General features: G+C 42.5%; 1 long non-coding RNA gene across 1 annotated transcript; it reads right to left on the bottom strand.

The window, feature by feature from the left end:
* Positions 1-674: 674 nt before the first annotated feature.
* Positions 675-6543, bottom strand: LOC122540815. Its single transcript, XR_006309421.1, has 4 exons — positions 6437-6543; positions 5910-6105; positions 1541-1651; positions 675-1453 (listed from the first exon to the last, which is right to left on the bottom strand). It is a non-coding gene; the product is annotated as an uncharacterized LOC122540815 (long non-coding RNA).
* Between the last annotated feature and the right edge of the window lie 9506 nt (positions 6544-16049).

Genomic DNA, 16049 nt, shown 5'->3' with positions numbered 1-16049 from the left:
CTTAGCAATGGCCACTCAACGGTTGGGCTACAGTCCTTTGGAGATGGCTAACATCTCTATTTGGTTAAAAATCACACAACACCAGGTTATAGTCCAACAGGTTTAATTGGAAGCACTAGCTTTCAGAGCGTCACTCCATCAGGTGATAGTGGAGGGCTCAATCCTAACACACAGAATTTATAGCAAAAATTTACAGTGTGATGTAACTGAAATTATACATTGAAAAATTGATTGTTAAGTCTTTCATCTGTTTGAATACCATATAGTTTCACTTCTTTCATGTGTAAATCACAGAACCTTTTTTTAAAAGTTGCATTCTCAGGTTAGCTGTTAACAAAGGTGATAGCTAGACAGTATGTTGAAGGTGTTAGCCCCCTGTGCTCTCTGTCTATGCCATGATGTATAGATTGATTCGAATCTAAAAAGTGAGATAACAGAGTTTTATATGAATGCATGCAGATTTTGAGCAAAGTTCAATGTAACCCTGCAAGTACAAATTCACCCCACAAAATATATGTGTGCATGTGGGTCTTTGACTGTGTGTGTGCGTGTGTCTGTCTGGGTGGGGGTTGTGAGTGTGAGAAAGTGTATGTGTGTAGTGAGTGTAGAGTGTCTTAAATCTGTGAGGGGGTGCATGTGGGAGTGTGTGTGTGTCTGTAAGGGTGTGTGTGGTTGTCTGTGTGCGCGTCTGTGTATATGTGTATCCATGTGTATGTGTGTATAGGAGTGTCTGTGTGTGTGTGGGGGGCTTCAAGTCTTACTATGGTACCTCTCATGATTGTATTGAGGTCAGCCAAGTGGACCTCATAGAATATGAGTTCCTTGACTGGAGCTGTTAACCTGATCCAATCAGGGAGCCCTGGCTGAAAGATATACGCAGGAGTGTCAGATGTTCCGTTCACTTTTAGCAGCTGGGTCTGAGCTAGCTGGACTAGTGTCACATACTATGCACGCGTAAATAAAGGTTGACTTGGCGACGGAATAGCAGTCTTCAGGGAGTTATTTCAAGTAGCTGAACATTAAGTCCAGGCAGACTCTGCAGCACAGTACTGTAAGAGTGCGGACTGTCAGGGAAAGTGATGAAATTCTATACACAATCCTCATTTCCCCCTTCAGGTTGCACAATTTCCAATAAGACCAAGGGAGTTCTCCTCCGTGTGCAGGTGCTAATACTTATACATCAACCAATATCACAAAAGCAGATGATCTGACCGTTATGGCATTGCTGTTTGTGGGGCCTTGCTGAGTGCACCTGGGCTGCTGCATATCCTACATCGCAATAATGGCTACACGTTAACCGCCCTTCACTGGCTGGGAAGCACTTTGAGGTATCCCGAGGCCACAAAAGTTGCTGTATTAGTGTAGTTCATTCTTTTGTTTTCCCATGAACGGCCGCACTGTGGAGGCAGAGTGAACATGATTTCCTGACATGTGCTGCCAATGGCCAAAGTGCCTGCCAACAAAGCAAGTTCAGAAATTTGGCTCAACTACATTTACCAAGAACAACATGAGTTTTTTTTTAGAAATAGCTTATCCAAACCTGTTCTTTGTCTGTGTGAGAGGGTTCGTGTGTTGAATCGCTTCTCGTCTCTCTTTGCCAAATCCTCCCTCTTTGAAAGTGCTGCTCCATCACTGATAAACTTAAGGGGGCCTATATTCCATAAGTGAACAGACAACACCGTTTACCCAAGCAAGGAGCAGACAGACAACGTCACAGATAATACAAAGAGACCATCTTGAAGTCATTTTTCATTATTACATGAATCATGAAGCAATCTGTAGAACGTAAATATTTTGAACTGTTTGAGAATGTGCTCAGAGCAAATTATAGAGCATGAATTTCAAGTTTCATTAGTATCTCAGCAACAGGGACACTCGAACAAAACTATTTGGGTGATACTAAGTAAGAGTTGATAAAAAAAAGTTTGTTTTGTTTTTAGGATGGCGACCTTCATCAGTTCAGGGGCCTTAAGGGTGTCTGGCACAACATCATTTATGACTCCAGGCAAACTCACAGACCTCAGTGTGAGTCTTCATAACACGGCCCAGGCACAGCCTGTAGACTGGGCTAAGATCCAGTGCTGTTCATTTACAGCTGCCCAGCAAAAAAGAGGGAATGGGGTTGTCATTAGGAGGTTATTAAATCAGAGCTTTTTGTTTTTTGAGGGGTATTGCACACTGCCTGGATGTTCTCTGGCTGCCATGTAGACGACAATGGAATCAGGAGCTGAATGTGTTGGAGGAAATGCAGCATCAGTCCTGAATTGTTAGGAGACTGCACTGTTGTAATGACAGGGCTTGTACTGGCCATGAAACTCACTGCATCTTGTTGGAACAATCACTCTGATTCTATTGAGAGATGTTACAGGCAGGTAGTACTGAGGAGGTGGGGAGGCTGCAGAAGGATCCAGACAGTTTGGGAGAGTGGTCCAGGAAATGGCTGATGAAATTCAATGTGAGCAAATGTGAGGTCTTGCACTTTGGAAAAAAGAATACAAGCATGGACTACTTTCTAAATGGTGAGAAAATTCATAAAGCCAATGTACAAAGGGATCTGAGAGTGCTAGTCGAGGATTCTCTAAAGGTAAACATGCAGGTTGAATCGTGATTAAGAAAGCAAATGCAATATTGTCATTTATCTCAAGAGGGTTAGAATATAAAAGCAGCGATGTGCTACTGAGCCTTTATAAATCTCTGGTTAGGCCCCATTTGGAGTACTGTGTCCAGTTTTGGGCCCCACACCTCAGGAGGGACATACTGGCACTGGAGCGTGTCCAGCGGAGATTCACACGGATGATCCCTGGAATGGCAGGTCTAACATACGAGGAATGGCTGAGGATCCTGGGATTGTATTCATTGGAGTTTAGAAGGTTAAGGGGAGATCTTATAGAAACTTACAAGATAATACATGGCTTGGAAAGGGAGGACGCTAAGAAATTGTTTCCGTTAGGCAAGGAGACTAGGACCCGTGGGCACAGCCTTAGAATTAGAGGGGGTAAATTCAGAACAGAAATGCGAAGACATTTCTTCAGCCAGAGAGTGATGGGACTGTGGAATTCATTGCCACAGAGTGCAGTGGAGGCCAGGACGTTAAATGGCTTCAAGGCTGAGATTGATAAAGTGCAGTGGAGGCCAGGACGTTAAATGGCTTCAAGGCTGAGATTGATAAATTCTTGATGTCACAAAGAATTAAGGGCTACGGGGAGAATGCTGGTAAGTGGAGTTGAAATGCCCATCAGCCATGATTAAATGACGGAGTGAACTCGATGGGCCGAATGGCCTTACTTCCACTCCTATGCCTTATAGTCTATGGTCTATGGTTACTGCAGTGTTACCTGGTTTGTTTGCTACCGACTTTAGATTGTGAATAAACTCATTTTACTTTGCTACTCAGCAGGTAAATTAACTCTGTATGCTGTGAAGTACATTACTCCTGTGAATTCAATTATAAGTTCCACCCATTTGTTCATTAACTGTTGCCATAGTAGCTACAGAAACATCAAAATAAATTAGCATGTTGATTATTCATCAAATAGAAATAGCCAATCAGTGGTATTGGTCAGGAAGGGACTTGAAAACAGTTCCTACAGGAAGTCCAAAATGGAGTACTTCTGGCACCAAAGAGGGAAGAGGGATAAAGGGGCTGGTTAACTCAGCTGGCTGGGTAGTTGGGCTGTGATGCAAAATGATGCCAATTCTGTGAATTCAATTCCCACAATGCCTAAGGTCAATGTGAGGAACCCTCCTTCTCCACCTCTTGCCAGTGGTGTGGTGACCCTCAGATTAAACTACATTTCTCTCAAATGAGAGTAGCATGATAATCTAGTAAGACTATGGTGACTTTACCTTCCCTTTCACTTCCAGCTGTGACAACTACATAATTTCTATGAGAGTGTGGTGAAAAAGATATGAATCCTTGGTGGGGGTGGGCAAGCCCCTTTAGCCAGAAGATTCTAAAAGGGGGTTACATTGCAGCTCACTCAAACCACTGAACAGCAATTGATTGAGTTGCAATAAACCAGCTACAATCAGGCTGCAAAATAGAAAGTGACTATTTTTCAAATCTCTGTGTGTCCATGGATCTTTGCAAACAGCTGATAGATCATCTGCAATGTAGCTGACACCTTCTCCAGAACTTGGGCTATACAGCTTGTGTCTCCATTTTCATGACCCATTTATTGGATTCCCAGCTCTGTTTGGATGCACTCCTGGAAGTTTCAGCTCATAATTTTGCTCCACCCTCAGTCGAAAACCATTGCTACTTCCAGTAACTACTATTCAGAAAAGGGAGGGAGGCAGAAAACAGGAACTTTACAAGGCAGTTAGCTTAACATCTGTCGAAGAGAAAATGTGAAGGGGAGTGAGCCTCTTGGAAACTTTGTTAAAGATTCGGCGCAGTCACAATGAGCCAAATAGCTTCCTTCTGTGCACTATAAATCGGCAATCAAATAAAGCCAAGTACAGGAACAGGAAACCCTAGCTCAGTGCTGTTTCATTACCCTTAACCTAAATGAATGAAGATGCAAGCAGCCTGGTAACATTTACCACAACAGCAGTTGTTCGGGAGTGACGGCCATCCTCCAGCCCCACCATTGTTCAGCACAATGCAGTGCATTACATGATAGAAATCAATCTCAGTCGCTCTCAGCAGTGTAATGTGAGATTGATGCTGCAATTTCCATACACAGTCAGTGCCCGATTTTAACTGTGTCCCATTGTGGTCTACAGGGCAGCACCTCTGCAAGTGAACAATAGATCACTGCACTCCTGAATTCTGGCCTCTTACTCTCCCCCACTCTGAATTGCTCCAATATTGTTGGTAAGGACAACAGCTCTGTAAGCCACTAAATCCTGGGATTCTCCACCTAATCCCCTGCTCCATTCTTTCAAACTTAAAAAATACCCCTTGGATCAAGCTTTTGGCATCTGCCTCATGTGGCTTAGGTGTCAAATTTTATTTTATGGCTTTCCTGTAAAACTCCTTGCAAGCCTTTCTGGCATTGATGGTGTTATATAAACAGAAGTTGTTGATTCAGTGGGGGGTACACAGTTAGTAAGTGTGCGTGGATTGAAAACCACTGAAATTTCTATGAACACAGAAAGCTCACACACTGGGGGAGACCTCACAGTGCTGACCTTGACATGAAATACATTGAAAAGCCACAAGAGTTATATTTTATTGGGATTTTCTTTTTTAAAAGGCAACATAATTACAGCTATCAATCCTGCCAGCAATGGTGCTGGGGGAGTAATTCCTGATTTGTGGAGATGAGATCAGATCAAGAGCAGAGGAGCTGACCATCTTTTCAGGTATGCATTAAAATGGCTCCTTTTATAATTTTTAGGACATCATGAAGTGCTTCACAACCTTCTAACTGCTTCCAAACTATGGCCACCATTGTTTTTCTTACAACCAACTTGCTCACAGCAAAATTCCACAGACATGAGACAAACGATGAGTTGACCATTCTCGTTGTGGAGTTGTTGACTAAGGAGTAAACATTGTCCAAGGCAGCTGGAGAATCCCACTGCTTTTCTGCAGAGATGACCCGAGCATCTATCATCCACCTGAACAGATTACCCTATTGCCTTTGAGAGGATCTGTCAGCTACGCAGCACTCTCATTGTACGACACCTAAATGCTGGCCCAATATACTTAAGTGATCTCATAGCCTTCTGACACAAAGGAAAGAGTGCAGCCACTGGGTTTAGTTGGTACTGTGTTAAATGGTACCAAACTGACTTAGTAAGTCTAGCATTCTTGAGAAAGTGAGGAAGACAGGAGGGTGGGGGGATAAATATTGAATTTTATGTTGGAGGACCATATTACAAAATAGAGTTTTTATTCTTAAACAATGCAAAATGGTGCCTGATTGTGGTAACAGTTGAAGCTTTCCACTCTATTTTACCGTATTATCCATTGTAAAGTGCAAGTGACGATAAATCATTCAGAGTCCTGAAGAAGAGTCACTCTGAACTTGAAACGTAAACTCTGACTCTCTCTCCACAGATATTTCCAGATCTGCTGAGTTTCTCCAGCACTTTCTCGTATTTGTTCAGGAACTTTGCGACTGTACTTTCAAAACGCAAGGTCTTTCTTCCTGGCTGAGGAGGATAAAAGGCGACGCATTTATAAAACAAAACAAAACAGGAAAATTCTGAGGAGGAAAATAGAGCAATAGAGTAAAATCCCACATCCATGTTTCAGTGAGCAACCCACAGCATGCAAGGGTCAAAACTTGCAATGTTGGAGCACCAAATATCAAACTCCTGCTTGGTTTCAGCACAGCTCCTTGTCAGGATGACAAGAACTCTTAATAACATCTGGAACATACGATGGATCTGTTTGTTGAGTGCAGATGCGGATGAAGTCATGTCTACTCCTACATTCTGAACTCTAAAACAATAATTCAGAAATTAAAAAACACGTTCTTACCTGGTTCCCTTGTTGCTGTGTCACAGTTTACATTCCTGACCTATAATGTGAACAACCTCTGCGGAACAAAATGCTTTGTGCTTCATTTGAATAATGAGAAATGAATTCAAGACGGTGTCTATTTTCCGTGACGATATCTCTGTGCTCCTTGTATGGGTAAGTGGTGTTCTGTGTTCATTTTTGGAATGCAATGGCCCTTACGTTTATCAGTAATTCAACAGTACTTGAAAGGTTAGAGGTTTGGCTGGGGAGAAGGGTCATGATTAATATCAGGAGGCAGATTGAAACACAAGCACTGACACATAGACAAATAATAGGCGCAAATTTTGTAACAAATTTTTTTGCTTTTAGTAAGCGCAATGAAACATGCTCATACAGTCATAGAGTTACAGAGATGTACAAGCACAGAAACAGACCCTTCAGTCCAACTCACCCGTGCCAACCAGATATCCTAAATTAATCTAGTTCTGTTTGCCAACATTTGGCCCACATCCCTCTAAATTCTTCCTATTCATGTACCCATCCAGATGCCTTTTAAATGTTGTAGTTGTACCAGCCTCCACTACTTCCTTTGGTTCCTGAAGAAGGGCTCTGGCCCAAAACATCAATTTTCCTGCTCTTTGGATGCTGCCTGACCTGCTGTGTTTTTCCAGCACCACACTCCCAACTTTGATCTCCGGCATCTGCAAACTTCATTGTCTCCTGCTTCCTCTAGCAGCTCATTCCATAGACATACCACTGTCTGCATCAAAATGGGCGGAAATGTAGGGGAATGGGTCTGGGTGGGTTGCGCTTCGGCGGGTCGGTGTGGACTTGTTAGGCCGAAGGGCCTGTTTCCACACTGTAAGTAATCTAATCTAAAAAAAAATATTGCCCCATGCGTCCCTTTTATATCTTTCCCCTCTTACCTTAAACCTAAGCCCCCCCTTTTATATCTTTCCCCTCTTACCTTAAACCTAAGCCCCCTAGTTTTGGATTAAGGAAAGTACTTAGTCAGAATTTTTCTGTAGGTTTTTGACCTTCATCAACAGAATCCAAGAGGGTTCAGAAAGCCTCACTGTATGGGAAACAGTCACTTCAAAAGGTTAGTTTTTGATTTTTCTTATAATTTTGAGGGTAAAAGTGTAAGGTGATGACTAATGTGCCAACCCCAACAATGAGATAACTCTTCATATCACCCACCAATCAACTGATTAAGAGCTGGGTGACATGAGGGTGAGTATCTTACCCTATCCCAGCCCTTGAGGGTGAGTACCTTGAGTTCAATATTAACACTGCCATTCTGGACAGCAAAGTTAAAAATCACATAACACCAGGTTATAGTCCAACAAGTTTAATTGGAAGCACACAAGCAATTAAACCTGTTGGACTATAACCAGATTAGATTAGATTAGATTAGATTAGATTAGATTACAGTGTGGAAACAGGCCCTTCGGCCCAACAAGTCCACACCGACCCGCCGAAGCGAAACCCACCCATACCCCCCTACATTTACCCCTTACCTAACACTACGGGCAATTTAGTATGGCCAATTCACCTGACCCTGCACATCTTTGGACTGGGTGTTGTGTGATTTTTAACTTTGTACACCCCAGTCCAACAACGGCATCTCCAAATCATTCTGGACAGCAAGGCGTTCATCTGAGTCCCAAAATGCAACAGTCCAGGCATACTCATCAGGGTTCCAGTCATGAGATACTAGGTCTTTTCTACCTTCTTCTAACCCCTTACCTAACACTACGGGCAATTTAGTATGGCCAATTCACCTGACCCTGCACATCTTTGGACTGGGTGTTGTGTGATTTTTAACTTTGTTCACCCCAGTCCAACACCGGCATCTCCAAATCATTCTGGACAGCAAGGCGTTCATCTGAGTCCCAAAATGCAACAATCCAGGCATACTCATCAGGGTTCCAGTCATGAGATACTAGGTCTTTTCTACCTTCTTCTATAGGGTGAGGGTTGTAGGGATAGAGGGTTCCTGTTGGGAGGGGGTGGGTCTGACGGCAAGGCCTGACTCTCAGTGGGCATACCTTGGTGTATCAACCTTGTTTCCAATTGCACCCGGATTGAGGCAATTGGAAGACACTCCCTCCCCCAAACTGGTTCATGTCACTTGATTTCCCAGTCAGGTAAGTAGCCATCTTTCTCAAGTAAAAGCAAAATACTGCTGATACTGGAAATCTGCAATAAAAAGAGAAAGTACAAGAGAAGCATAACAACATCTCCTCTTCCTCAGGAGACTAGGGAAATTCAACATGTTCGTGAGAACTCTTACAGATTTTTATGGATGCATCTTTGAAAGCACCCTATCTGGATGCATCACAGCATGGTATGGCAACTGCTATTCTTAAGATTGCAAGAAATTACTGAGACTCAAGAACACAGTCCAGTCTATCACACAAACCAGCCTTCCATCCATTGACATCATCTATACTTCCCACTGCCTTGGGAAAGCAACCAACATAATCAAAGATCCCACCCCACCCTGGATATACTCTTTTCCACCCTTTTCTGTTAGGCAGAAATTATAAACGTGTGAACACATGTATGAAGAGATTCAAGAACAGCTTCTTCCCCACTGTTATCAGACTTTCAATCTCAAATGTTAATTCTGAGCTCTCTCTCTCTCTGCTCTTTTTCTGTGGCTGTAACACTCTGTTCCGCTGATGCACTTTGTATGGTGGCATGATCTGTCTGTATAGCACACAAAAGAATACTTCTCACTGTATCTCAGTACATCTGACACCAATCACTCAATCAAACTACACAGGTCTGGCAACATCTGTGGAGCGAGAGTAATAGTTAATTGTTCGGGTCCAATTTGAAGAACACTCAAAATATTAACTCTGTTTCCCCAGCATTTTCTGATTGTATTAACTATTAAGGGATGCAAGTAATCAGAGAGATGTCCATCAAGGTCTTTAAGTAATCATTAATTGACCACTCAAAGTCCAATGGACCTGTTCACCCAGAACTTAATTGCTGAGGTAGCAAAAAGGCTGCATTCCTGTCCAGCACCTTCTCTACCTCAGTTAGATCTTCTCTCATTCTTCTAAATTCCAGAGACTATCGGCCTAAACTGCTCAATTTCTCTTCATAGACAAATCCCTTATCGCTGGATTCAATCTAATGAACCTCATCCAAACTGCCTCCAGTACAACTACATTCCTCCTCAAGTTGGGGGACCAAAATTGTGCACAATTCTCCAGGTTCAGGTCTCACTAATGCCTGGTACATTTCTTAAATGTTAAAAGGTTAGGAAGTGTTGATGTACAAAGGATCTGGATATATCATCAATATGTTTCTGAAGGCTAATATGCAGATACTGCAATCTTTTGGGAAGAGTATTGAAATGTTCCCCTCTATTGTAAGACGATTTGAGTTTTGTGTTTTAATTGTAGAAAACTTTGGTTAGACCACATCTGGAGTACTGCAAACAATTTACCTTTGGAGGATATTATTGCTGTAGATGGGGTACAACAAAGATTTACCAGACTTTTACCTAAGGTCTCAGGATTGTCCCAGGGAAACTAAATGTGTATTCTATCAAATTTTGAAAAATGAGAGATGCTCTTAATAGATCCTACAAAATATTTAAAGGAATAGAAAAGGTAGATGTAGGTCAGATGTTTCCTCTGGTTGGGGAGTGCAGAGCCAAGGTAAACAATTTCAAATTAAGAAAGAAGCCACTTAGAGCCAAGATGAGAAGGATTATTTTTTAGTAAGTGGTTATAAATCTTTATAGTTCCCTATCCAAAAGGGCTGTGGAAAGTGAGTCATTGAATATAGTTAAAGTAGAGATTGATAGATTTCTAAATCACAATACTTCAAGGGATACATGGGAATAAGATGTGGGAAAGGTATTGGTGTGGATGGTTAACCATGATGATATTGAATAGCAGTGCAGAATAGATGGGCTGAATATTCTACTCCTGCTCCTCTCTTCCTAGGATATAAAGGATAGAAACAAGGTAGACAAGCAGGAGGCTGGAAGAACACAGCAAGCCAGACAGCATAAGGAGGTGGAGAAGGCAACCTTTCGGGTATAACCCTTCTTTAGGACTGCCCTGTGTTGTAGTTAGGCAAAATATTGCTTTTCCCCAGCTTTCTCTCCTGCTCCTTTAGGTGTTATTGTACATGGGGACAAGGGACCACTTACTAGGTTGTCTAAGAGCCTGGTGCAACATAACATTAACAGATAACTGGATAGTGTTATTGAACACAGAGACCTGGCACTTGAGGTATACAGTTCTTTGAAAGTCGCATCACGGGCAGACAGGATGATTAAGAAGGCCTGCCTTCATTGCTCAGACCTTTGAGTATGGAAATTGGGATATTGGTGAGGCCACCTTTGGAGTACTGTATACATTCCTGGTCACCCTGCTCTAGGAAGGATATTATTAAACTGGAGGGGGTACAGAAAAGTTTTATCCAGATGTTGCCGGGAATGAAGGGTTTGAGTTATAGGAAGAGGCTGGGACTTCTTTCACTGGAGCGTACAAGGTTGAGGGGTGACCTTACAGAGGATTATAAAACCGTGGTACATGGATAAGGTGAATAGCAAAGATATTTTCTCAAGGGTAGGGGGGTTTAAACTAGTGGGCACAATTTTAAGGTGAGAGCAGAAAGCAGAGCTGGAAGATTTAAAAGGGACATGTGTGGCAACATTTTCATACAGAGCATGGATTCCTATGTGGAATGCCAGAGGAAGTGGTAGTTGCAGGTACAGTTGCAGCATTTAAAAGACATTTGGACAGGTACATGAATAGAAAAGTTTAGAGCGATACGGGCCAAATATGGCAAGTGGGACTGGTTTAGTTTGGAAAACTTGATCGGCATGGACTGGTTGGACCGAAGGGTCTGTTTCCGTGCTGTATGACTCTATGATTCTACAACAGCCTGAGTTAGCTCCTTGTAATGACTGAGTTAGTTCTTGGGATAGACCTCCTTGCTCTGTCCCATTGTGATGTCACAGCATAGGCTATGTTTATTTGCCCTCGGTGAGCCATCCTGTCCCAATGACGACAGCGTTTGCTAAGATACCGAGATGAACTGGATCCTCCTTCCCTCTGAAATCTTGCTAAGAGAGTTGGGACAGGAACCCTTACCTTTCCTCCACTCCAATCAAATGCTGTAGGCTTAGCTGCAAATAGTGTGATCTTTGCTATTACTGATTGCACATACCCAAACAACAAGGGTCTATCTTTCAATTATGCCCAGCCATAGTTTAGTTTTGTTTGCGATTATGGTTGGCATAGACTGGTTGGACAGAAGGGTCTGTTTCCTTGCTGAATAACTGTATGAGTCTATTAGAGAAAATCAGAAAAGCATGACTTCAAAGATCTCTGCCCCAACACTACAGCACATGTATGCATATACACCATCAACAAATACATTCATTACATGCAATGTCTGTGCTTTTTCTCATCTATGATGCACATCTCCATGATTTTTTAATAACTCGAATGATAGCGACCCTCCCTCTAGGCCAGAATATCTAGATTTAAGACCGTCCTTCTGTAGAGGTATCAAACATTCCAAATGAGTTGATTAAAACAAGGATGCAACATCAATTTTTACAAAGGTTCTTATGCTGTATTGGTATTGTCCATTCCAGAAGACCTGTGTTCTGTGTTCAAGTCCTACCTTCCCCAGGCATAAATGAACATGTTGATTATAAACTATGAAGGAAATCTATCTGCAATTTTCCTTCATTATTGTTGCACAAAGCTTCCTCTTTTTCTAACTGGAGAACTTAGCAATTTAATTTCCAGTGTTATTAACTGGACCTCATTGGTCTGCCTGGGTGCAGCTGCTGAACTTTGCAAAAGGAGCTACCCACAACCATCATTATGCCAGTCAATTACTTAGAAACACAGGAACTATTGAACCAGCATAGACTTTGCTCAGCCTTCAACAGACCAAGCAGCTTCTCTTCCAGAATATAGGCTTCTATATTTCTGACATTGTCGTCTTGTACATGAGGAGATCTTGGAGCAGATCAGAGAGTGATGGACAATGAGTCGAAGAAGGATGGGAATGGCAAAAAGAGGTGAAAACCCAATCAATGCGAAATATCTACAGGAAAACAGATAAAATGTGGATAAAACAGAGGCATGGAGGGGAGATATCACACAAAGCTGGCACCTAGTTGGCACAGTGGCTCAGTGATTAGCACTGCTGCCTCACAATGCCAGGGACCTGGGTTTGATTCGCACCTTGGGCGACTGTCTGTGGGGAGTTTACACATTCTCCCAGTGTCTGCGCCAGTGTCTGCGTGGATTTCCTCCAGGTGCTCTGGTTTCCTCCCACAATCCAAAGATTGCAGATAAGGTGAATTGGCCATGCTAAATTGCACATTGTCTTAGGTGCATTAGTCAGGGGAATGAGTCTGGGTGGGTTACTCTTCAGAGGGTCGGTGTGGACTTGTTGGGCCAAAGGGCCTGTTTCCATACTACAGGGAATTCCAAAAAAAAGCGTAGAGGGCATTGCAGTAGATGGAGTGAAGGAGATAAAAGGCTGAGGAGTAGGTCAATGTGAGAAGGACTGCAGATTACAGGTTAGAGTCTAGGGTGATGTAAAGGGAAGGTTTGCTGTTGCAATTTACTCAAGGAATCTGTATTACCATGACAATATGTTGTAGCTTGCAGCAATTGTAGCAGAGCCTCTGACTTTGCTTCCATCATATGGCTTTGACTAGGGACATCTCCATCTCTTACCACCTGCCACTGGTACATATTGGAAGGATTTAACAAGTTTGTATTAGTCTCCTTGACCACATTAATGAAAAGATCTTGGCCATCAAGTCCAAGATGGGAAGGAAACCTGAAGTTTCAGGTTCAGTGGCAAGGACATTACCTATACGAGCTACAAGACCTCTACAACACAAGGAGTAATTGAAGGTAAGAGTAATGATTTTAAAGTATATTAACAGGGATCAGAGGGAGTCAGCAAGGCTGTAACCTACTGTGAGGATGCAACCTTTATCTTAGTGAAATACATAAAGTGCTATCAAAATTTGCCTTCTCCATTTCTGTGCAATTAGGAGAAAATAACTAATGTCTTGCTGATGGACCAGGACAGAGGTCTCTCCCTGAAGAGCTCTTTTCTGTTCCCTGAAGCCAGGAGAGGGAATGGGTCCTGAACAAATATTTAGTCGCTTGTTGCAATGTTTCATCATGCGAAACACAAGGCCTTTGGGAAAACAGGACATCCCAACTGGCCAGCAGCAGACTCCTGACAATCGGACGCACCAATGGTACAAAAATATCCCTGAATGTTTTGAAATATTTGTCGTATTCCTGCCTAGCTTACGAAAGTGCTCTGTATACTTCTGGATTCTTGGCTGTTGTCTTTGGCTCTGAATTGCTGTAGACATTACATAAAGTTTCCTTTGGCACTGGACCTCTCGATATCTTGGGGCCTACTGACGGGCTGCTGAGGAACAGTTGCAGATGTGGCAAGATCCTATTTTGGAGCCTCTTTGCTTTATTTTTAATGACCTGCTGTGTACCACTGTTAGAACTCAAAAATATTTTTTCCTTATTAAGGCAGCCATTCCGACCCATGTTGTCATGAAACCAGGGGACGTGGAGAATTAATAATTGTGCAAAAGAGCTAGCAGATTCCTTTTTGTGGATTCATATATTTCCCCTCCCTTTGTTTGCATTGGCAACATCACGAAGAAAGAAAGTCATTCATTTATGTAGCACCTTATCACATCTTACCAAAACATCAGAAATGTTCGATCTTTAAAGTGGCATTGCTGTTATTCCGAAAGTCGAAGACACTGGATATTTTACAAACAGCAAGTTCAGTCGTTTCTGTTCAAGGGAAATTATTTTAAGATGCTGGTAAAAAAGCTACACCTGTTTGAATCTTGGAACAGATATGCAACATCTCAGTTTTGGCAGCTCTGGTAAATCTGCACATCTCTGTACCATCCTGGGGTATCAGTGTACATTTTGACAAAGCATTACATCTTGAAACAATTCAAATCTTATAAAAATGAAAACCTCACTAAAAAACTTTCAATGCAAATCCCACCCACCAACCAAGAGGCTAAATGTACTGACCTGTTAGAAGCTGAAATGTGGTGTCCCTGTTTGATCCATATCCTGAGTTCAGCAATAGTTGGCGAGTTCCAGTTGGTTATCTATCATTGCCCAGAGTATCCTTGACCCACGAAGGGGAAGATGAACTGAATGACCAGTTAGGCTGGAAAGTGCGATGAATGTGACTACACAGTGGGTACAATGTGATTCATAATTTTAATGCCAGCTTAAATGGCCTACAAACACTTGGCAAGGTGAATTCCATTGGGACGGTCCTGCTTTATCCTACATGATAATGCATGGCTTAGAAAGGTGGACGCTGGGAAATTATTTCCGTCAGGCGGGGATACTAGGACTCGTGGGCACAGCCTTAGAGGGGGTCAATTTAAAATGGAAATGAGGAGACGTTTCTTCAGCCAGAGAGTGGTAGGCCTGTGGAATTCATTGCCACGGAGAGCAGTGGAGGCCGGGATGTTAAATGTCTTCAAAGCAGAGATTGATAAATTCTTAATCTCGCAAGGAATTAAGGAATACAAGCAGAGTATGGGTAAGTGTTGTTGAAATGCCCGTCAGCCGTGATTGAATGGCGGAGTGGACTCGATGGGCCAAATGGACTTACTTCCACTTCTATTTTTTATGGTCTTACTGTCTTATGCTTGTCCCTGATGGCTCTGGCAGAAGAACTGCAGAAACCCTGGAAACCAGTAACATTAGAATGCAGGCTAGGATGAATGCATACCAGAGGAATGGACAATTTGAGATTGTAGAGAAATATTAAGGAATAGTGGAGTGGAGAACAGAACGAAGATAGGGAGGGGTTAAGGCCATAAACTGACCAAATTATTGGGTATAAACGAGGAGCCGGTGTTAATCAATGAGAAACTAAGTGATAGTCAAACAGAAGGCCTGTGACCAGTGGAGTGCCACAAGGATTGGTGCCAGGTCCACTATTTTTCAATATTTATAGAAATGATTTGGATGTGAGCAGAAGTTTACAGATGACACCAAAATTGGAGGTGTAGTGGACAGCGAAAAAGGTTACAATGGGATCTTGATCAGGTGGGCTAATGGGCTGAGAAGTGGCAGATGGAGTTTAATTTAGATCAATGCGAGGTGCTGCATTTTGGGAAAGCAAATCTTTGCAGGACTTGTACACTTAATGATAAGGTCCTAGGGAGTGTTGCTGAACAAAGAGACCTTGGAGTGCAGGTTCATACCTCCTTGAAAGTGAAGTTGCAGATAGATAGGATAGTGAAGAAGGCGTTTGGTATGTTTTCTTTTATTGGTCAGAGTATTGAGTACAGGAGTTGGGAGGTCATGTTGCGGCTGTACAGGACATTGGTTAGGCCACTTTTGGAATATTGTATGCAGTTCTGGTCTCCTTCCTATAGGAAAGATGTAGTGAAACTTAAAAGGGTTCAGAAAAGATTTACAAGGATGTTGCCAGGATTGGAAGATTTGAGCTATAGTGAGAGTCTGAACAGGCTGGGGCTGTTTTCCCTGGAGTGTCGGAGGCTGAGGGGGTGACCTTTACAGAGGTTTATAAAATCATGAAG

Source organism: Chiloscyllium plagiosum, chromosome 36 (genome assembly GCF_004010195.1).
Source record: "Chiloscyllium plagiosum isolate BGI_BamShark_2017 chromosome 36, ASM401019v2, whole genome shotgun sequence".
NCBI classification, from domain to species: Eukaryota; Metazoa; Chordata; class Chondrichthyes; order Orectolobiformes; family Hemiscylliidae; genus Chiloscyllium; species Chiloscyllium plagiosum.
This window is presented reverse-complemented; position numbering and strand designations above follow the sequence as displayed.